Consider the following 8,035-nt stretch of genomic DNA (forward strand, 5'->3'; position numbering starts at 1 on the left):
ATTGGAGATCAGAGTCTCATGGACTTTTCTGCCCAGGCTGGCTTTGAACAATGATCCTCAGATCTCAGCCTCCTGAGTAGATAGTGTTACAGGCATGAGCCACTGGCGCACACTACTAATATGATTTCTATGTATCTGTTTTTATGCCCCTGACACAAGTCTGTTTCATGTACTCATCACTGGTCACCTAGTCTTAAACAACTTTTACAAAGTATGATTTTTCCCCATAGTCTTTTGATATTGGTTTTCTCATCAGCAAATTACTACTCCTTGTAAGTATGCAGAGGGAAGAGATAAGACACAAATTCTAGTATCATTATTTACTCAGTACATTGACTGTTGGCCTTACATTTCTCATCTGTAAATGGATGTAATCTACCAGAAATATTGAAGAATACATTTGCTTACTCCTAGAGCAAGAAAAAAGAAAAGTGAAGAGTCCTTACATTTTCCACCTTAGCTTACAAATAAGGAAAGAATCAAATTCAGTTTGTTGGCATAAATCACAAATTGTTTCATGCAGAAATAAAAATAAATTTTACCTCCTGGCTCTAAGGGCTGTGTCCTTTTAAGGCAACTACAGATATGTAAATGGTATTATGTAAATTGGGTCATGTGTCTACAGTTGCATTGAAGAACATACTCAACGTATCAGTGGAAAACATTCGTTATTGAATAGTATCTATATGAGAAAGTTACTTGAACTAATCACACTAGGTTGAAAACTAATCTTAGTCCATCAAAATTTTCTTATTGCTTTATGCGTTGCCAAGTGTTCTTCATAAATTTATACATAGATTTTCTTCAGTGAGCTGGATAGAAACTAAAACTGAACAAGGATTTCTGCCTAATGAGTGAAGCATGCTTGAGGTATGTGTTGTTAACTTCTAAGGATATATAATTAAGCCACTGGCTATTTGGGAAGTGAAAGGCTTTCTCCTAAGTTCCCAAGACTAGAAAAAACAAGATCATTTGATAACAAAGCACTCAGCTTATTATATTTTATATATGTGGGATAATAAACATATGGAAATAAACGATTTTTTTATAAGCAAACAATACCACCAAGAAAAGTGAGTATACATTAGAGAGACTGCAAGAATAACCTTAGGGATTTACTGTCTCACCTGATTATATGATTGTATTTCTTGATATTGAAACTCTCCTCTTGTTATTCTTATTGTATGTAATCCAACACTGTTTATTATTATGTATTCAATGTGGGAAATCAAAGATGTCTAAAAATTTTTCCTTTTCAATCATAACATTGTCATTATCAGGGTGACTCTGGTCACCATAATCTTCGACAAAATTATTATTAGCATAATAAGTGCTAATTATTGAAAGCCTGGTATGTGTCTATGATTTTGTATTATTTGAATTTTGATTAATAATTTTAATATTACCACTGTGCATGCATCCATGTTAAATTTTTGAATAAATAAAGAAACAAAAAAATCTAAACCATAACAGGTAGCTTGACTATGTGATTATAAGAAATTATTGAACAGATTTTTGAAGCATTGCACATTCCTAACCAGTATGAATTAACTTCCTCTCCCTCTGTCATTACACACAAATATTTAAGGGTTTGAACAGAATTTTTTCAAGTAATATATTATAAATATTACTACAAGATCATGTGTGCATCTAAAATTACCTTGAAAATAATATATTCTACTTTCTATTGAGATATTAGTCATTTTACTCTAGGAAAATTTTGGAAAAATATACTATATATCTTTGAAATGAAAAGGGTATAAAAATAGTAGCATAAAAGTTTTTGAGGGAGTGTACATATTCAGAAATATATATGTGTGTGTGTATAAATGTTATGTGTAGAAATTCATACATTTTTAGAGGGAATATGTCACTATACACATATATATATATATATATATGTATATATATATATATATATATATATATATGTATAGAATTGTGTGCATTACAGTGAAACAAACATCTTAAAACATAATTAAAATTTTAAAAAATCATCAAACCAAGTGCCAGTAACTCACACCTATAATTCTAGCTCCTCTGGCTGGTGAGATCTAACAGTTGTTTTCATATCTAGCCCCGACAGAAAAGTTCATGTTAGATTCTTATCTCCAATTAACCACTCAAAAACAGCAATTAGCCCTTTGTTTCAAGTAGTGCAGTGCTGGCATTGAGCACAAAAAGGCTTAGGGACAATGTCCAGGCCTTGCAAACAACAACAACAACATGCACCACATTAATTTCACAAAAGCATTTTTTAACTGCTGTGAACATTTCCTAGAAACATGAATATATTATCTGACCTTTTCTGCTTGACTCATACATATACTTGATATTGCAAATAAGGGAAACCATGGGACCTATGTTTCTTTGGGCTTGGCTTACTTCACTTATTATAATTTTTTCCAAGCCTTTCCATTTCCTTACAAATGGGGGAATGTCAGTCTTTCTGATAGAGGCATAGAATTCCATTGTGTATATATACCACATTTTCTTGATCCATTCATCTACTGAGGGGCATCTGGGTTGGTTCCATATCTCAGATATGGTAAATAATGCTGCAATAAACATAGTTGTGCTGGTAGCTTTAGTGTGAGGCAAAGAAAATAAACCCTTAGATATGTATTTAAATGTTTTTTTTCTTTCATGCATTTGTTTCCAATGCATTTATAAGATTATTTCTTTGTTGCTTTATATGTCCCTCCCCCACAGTATAACCCCTGCTTTCACTATATTTGATGTCGGTATAATTTGTGGAGGCGATAGGGAAAAACAAGTCGTTTAAGGCTACAGGTGGGCCCGTTGCAACAATGAGAATTACAAGTTGTCATGTCGAAAACGAACTTTACAACTTTGGTGAGGGGGGGGAAAATTGTGTGGGGGCACTGGGGGAGGCTGGGAAAGGATGTGAAGGGTAAACAAAGGAGGAGGCTGCAATGCTTGAAAAGAAATGTACTCATTATCTTGCCCATGTAATTGTAATCCCTCTGTACAATATGTTCACAAAAAATAAAAATAAAAAAATAAAATTTAAAAAAAGAAACATGAATATATACCCCTAGAAAATGATAAGTAAAAAGGGTAATATATTTATGTCTGTGTTAAAGACATGACTATTTAGATTAAGATATTTAGGTAATGATTAGGAATTAAGACTTATGATTGGTAGGTAATAATTGGGACTAGTATTTTATTCTGTTTTATTATAGTGATAAAATTATACTTGTAATGATTATATAAAATAACTATTGGTATTTGAATTATATTAAGGGATAAACATTTTTTGAAGATTTTTTATTGTGAAAATACGGTACCAAGGGGTTACAATTACATGGGCAAGGTATTGAGTAAATTTTTTTGCCTCCTCCTTTGTTTCCCCTTCGAATCCCTTTCATCTCCCCCTGCACTGATCCCCACTCCCTCCCTTCCCTATTCCCGGGCCAAAGTTATAAAGTTTGTTTTTCGACATAGCAAAAAATAACTCCAGATTTCACTGTATTTGATGTTGGTATAATTTGTACAGGGGAAGGGAAAAAAACTAATCGTTTAAATAGGAATACAGGTGGAACCATTGCAAAAATGAATTGTACAAGTCGTTATGCTGAAAAATGAACTTTACAACTTTGGTGGGGGGGAGGGGATTGGGTAAGGGGAGTATGGGAAGGGATGGGAAGGGGAAACAAAAGAGGAGGCAACAATGCTTGATAAGTAATGTACTCATTATCTTGTCCGTTTAATTGTAAACCATCTGTACGGCATTTTCACAATTGAAAATTACTTCTCAGTCCTATCTCTCAACATTACAGGACTTAACTCTCCAATTAAGCGACATAGACTGTCTAGTTGGATTAAAAAGCAAAATGCTTCTATCTGCTCCTTCAGGAGTCACACCTTGCCCATAAAAACAAACACATTTTGAAAGTGAAAGACTGGAACAAAATCTACCAAGCAAATGTCCCCCATAAACAGGTGAGAGTTGCAGTCCTAATATCAGATAAAATAGGCTTCAAATTAAAATTAGTGAGAAGAGAAAAAGAAGGTCGCTACATACTAATTAAGGGAGTGCTCCTTCAGGAGTATATTACAATTCTAAATATCTATTTGCCAAACAACGGAGCACGCAAATTTATCCAAGAAACAATACTTCCATCAAAGCGCACATAGATCCAAATTCATTAATTGTTGGGGACTTTAACACACCACTATCCTCAGTACATATATCAACTCGGCCAAAACTCAATAAACTGCAGATCTGAACAACTGCAAGGATCAACTAGATTTAACAGACATCTAACGAATATTTCACCCAGCAGTATCAGAATACACCTTTGTCTCAGCAGCACATAGAACATTTTTAAAAACTGACCACATTTTAGGTCACAAAACAAAAGTCCAAATTCAGAAACATTGAAATTATACCTTGCATTCTCTCAGACCACAGGAAGTAAAATTAGAATTCAATGCCAAAACCACCAAAGAAAGTCCTGTAACACATGAATGCTGAGCAACATACTGTTGAATCACGAGTAAGTCGCGTAAGAGATTACAAAGGAAATTCAAGTGTTCATGATATTCAACAAAACGAACACACAAATTACCAGCTCCTCTGGGACACCGAAAAGGCAGTACTCACAGGCAAGTTGGAGAGATATGAAGCCAACAATTTAATGACACATCTGAACCTCCCTGAAAAAGAGCAGCAAGATAAACACCAACCCAGTAGATGGAAAGAAATAATTAAAATTAAATCATAATTAAGTTAATTAGAACCAAAAAAATAGAATCAACAAAACAAAGAGTTGGTTCTTTGCAAAATCTAACAAAATTACAGATCCATAACAAATCTTATCAGAAAAAGAAGAAAACTCACCCAAATAAATAAACTCAGAGATGAGAATGGAAACATCACCAGAGAAACAACCAAGATTCAGAACATTAAAAGGGAATACTTCTCAAAACTATGCTAGTAAGTTTGAGAACGTGGCAGAAATGGACCTTTTCATAGCAAATATTGACATGCTGAAACTAAAACAAGACGATTTGAACCATTTTAATAGGCCATATCAAACATTGAGATAGAAACAGCAATAAGAGAAGTCCCATCTAAAAAAAGCCCAAGACCAGACAGATTTACATCAGAATTCTACAAGGCCTTCAAAGCAGAGCTCACACCAATACTATTCCAACTCTCCAATGAAATTGAAAGAGAAAGTTCATTACAGAACTTATTCAATGAGGCCATTAAAACACTCATCCCCAAACCAGGCAGGTACTCATCAAAAAAGAGAACTTTAAACGCATTTCTTTGATAAACATTGATGCAAAACTTCTCAACAAAATTTTGGTCAATCGACTTCACACCACAATCAAACAGGATTCATTTCATAGATGCAAAGTTGGGTCAATATATGCAAATCAATTAACATAATATATCACAACAACAAGAACAAGCATAAGAACCACATTATTATATCAATTGTTTGAGAAAAAGCATTTGACAACATCCAACAAACCCTTTATAATGAAGGCTGTGGAAAAATTAGGAATTCAGGGAACATTCCTCAATAGAATAAAGGCTATATATGACAAACCTACAGCCAGCATTATATTTAATGGTGAAAACTTAAAGCCATTTCCTCTTAAATCAAGAAGGGGACAACGGATTGCTGGGTCATAGAGGAGCTCTATGTGGAGTCTTTTGAGGAAATTCCATAATACTTTCCAAAGTGGTTGAAAAAGTTTTTACTCACACCAACAATGCAGTAAGGTTCCCTTCTGTCCACATCCCCTCCAGCATTTGTTGTTATTAGAGTTCTTGATTTTAGCCATTCTAACTGGAGTGAGGTGGTATCTCAATGTTGTTTTGATTTGCATTTTTTATGGCTAGGGAGGTTGAGCGTTTCTTCATGTGTCTATTGGCCATCCTTCTTTCCTCTTCAGAGAAGTTTCTCTTTAATTCTTTAGCCCACTTACTTATTGGGCAGTTATTTCCTTGAAGATTTGTTGTTGGGAGATTTAATTTTTTGGAGTTCCAGGTATATTTTAGATATGAGACCCTTGTCCATTGTATGGCTAGTGAAAATCATCTCCCAATCCGTGGGCTTTCTATTGATCTTGCTAGCTATGATCTTTGCCATGCAGAAGCTCTGCAATTTCATGCAATCCCATTTATCCAACCTTTCTTTTATCTGTTGTGTTTCTGGGTCTCTATTAAGAAAATTACGGCCTAGGCGTCATTTATCCAAATGTTCACAAACAAGTCTACACTAAAGCTACCAATACAACTATGTTTATTGCAGCATTATTTACTACAGGTAAGATATGGAACCAACCCAGATGCACCTCAGTAGATGAGTGGATCAAGAAAATGTGGTATATATACACAATGGAATTCTATGCCTCCATCAAAAAGAATGACATTGCCCCCATTTGTTAGGGAATGGAAAGCCTTGGGAAAAAATTATATTAAGTGAGTAAGCCAGGCCCAAAGAAACATAGGTCCCATGGTTTCCCTTATTAGCAATATCTAGTGTATGTCTGAGTCAAGCAGAAAAGGTCAGATAAGTTGATGTTAGGGAAATGAACCCTAAGATATGTATTCAAGTGGTTTTTTTTTTTCTTTCATGCGATTGTTTCTAACACATTTGTAAGATTATTTCTTTGTTGCTTTGTATGTCCCTCCCCCACAGTATAAACATTGCTTTCACTGTATTTGATGTTATTATAATTTGTAGAGGGGAAGGGAAAAAACAAATAATTTAAATAAGGATCCAGGTGGACCCATTGCATTGCGACAATGAAATGTACAAGTCGTTATGTCAAAAACGAACTTTACAACTTTGGTGCGGGTGGGGGGGAGGATTGGGTGGAAGCGGGGGGAAGATGGGAAGGGATGGGAAGGGGGAAACAAAGGAGGATGCTACAATGCTTGATAAGAAATGTATTCATTATTTTGCCCATGTAATTGTAACCCCTCTCTATGGTATTTTCACAATAAAAAAAAAGAAGAGGACAAGGATGTCCACTCTCTGCACTTTTTTTTTCAATTTAGTATTAGAATGCCAAGCTACAACAATAAGACAAGATACAAACATAAAATGGATCCAAATAGGGAAAGATGAAGTAAAACTCTCCCTCTTTGCAGATGACATGATCTTGTATTTAAAGAATCCCATGGTCTCCAATCCCAAATTCCTCATAATGATTCAAAACTTTGGCAAAGTAGCCGGTTATAAAATTAACCCTCAAAGACAATGACTTTTCTCTAATTCAACAATAAGAAAAGTATGGCTGAAACAAGGAAAACAACTCCATCTATAATAACCTCTCACCAATAAAACGCCTAGGAATTAACCAAAAAGTGAAGGATCTTTATGATGAAACTTTTTTGTTTTTTGTCAGTCATGGGTCTTGAACTGTGGGCCTGGGGTGCTGTCCCACAGCTCTTCAGCTCAAGGTGAGCGCTCTATCACTTGAGGCACAGCACCACTTCCGTTTTCTAGTGGTTTATTGGAGATAAGGGTCTCATGGACTTTCCTGCCCTAGCGTGCTTTGAACCATGATCCTCCGATCACAGCCTCTTGAGTAGCTAGGATTACAGGCACGAGCCATCAGTGCCTGGCTGATGAAAACTTTAAAAACCTGAAAAAGGAAATCAAAACAGAAATTAGAAAGTGGAAAAACCTCCCACGCTCCTGGATTGGAAGGATCCACATCGTGAAAATGGCTATACTTGCAAAGGCTATCTACAAATTCAATGCGACACCTATCAATATTCCAACCTCATTCTTGAAGGAAGTAGAAGAGTCAATCCAAATGACCCCGAATAGCAAAAATCATCAAAATCAGAAAGAAAAGTGCTGGGACGAAAAGCAAACCAAATTTCAAACAGCTTAATACTGACACAACAACAGACTTCAAGAACAATGGAATATAATTGAAAATCCAGAAATGAACCTACAGACCTATAGCCATCTAATCTGTCATAAGGGAGCTAAAAAATTAAAATGCAAGAAAGACAGACTCTTCAGTAAAT

Source organism: Dipodomys spectabilis, unplaced genomic scaffold (assembly GCF_019054845.1).
Source record: "Dipodomys spectabilis isolate Male_0828 unplaced genomic scaffold, ASM1905484v1 ptg000247l, whole genome shotgun sequence".
Classification (NCBI taxonomy): Eukaryota; Metazoa; Chordata; class Mammalia; order Rodentia; family Heteromyidae; genus Dipodomys; species Dipodomys spectabilis.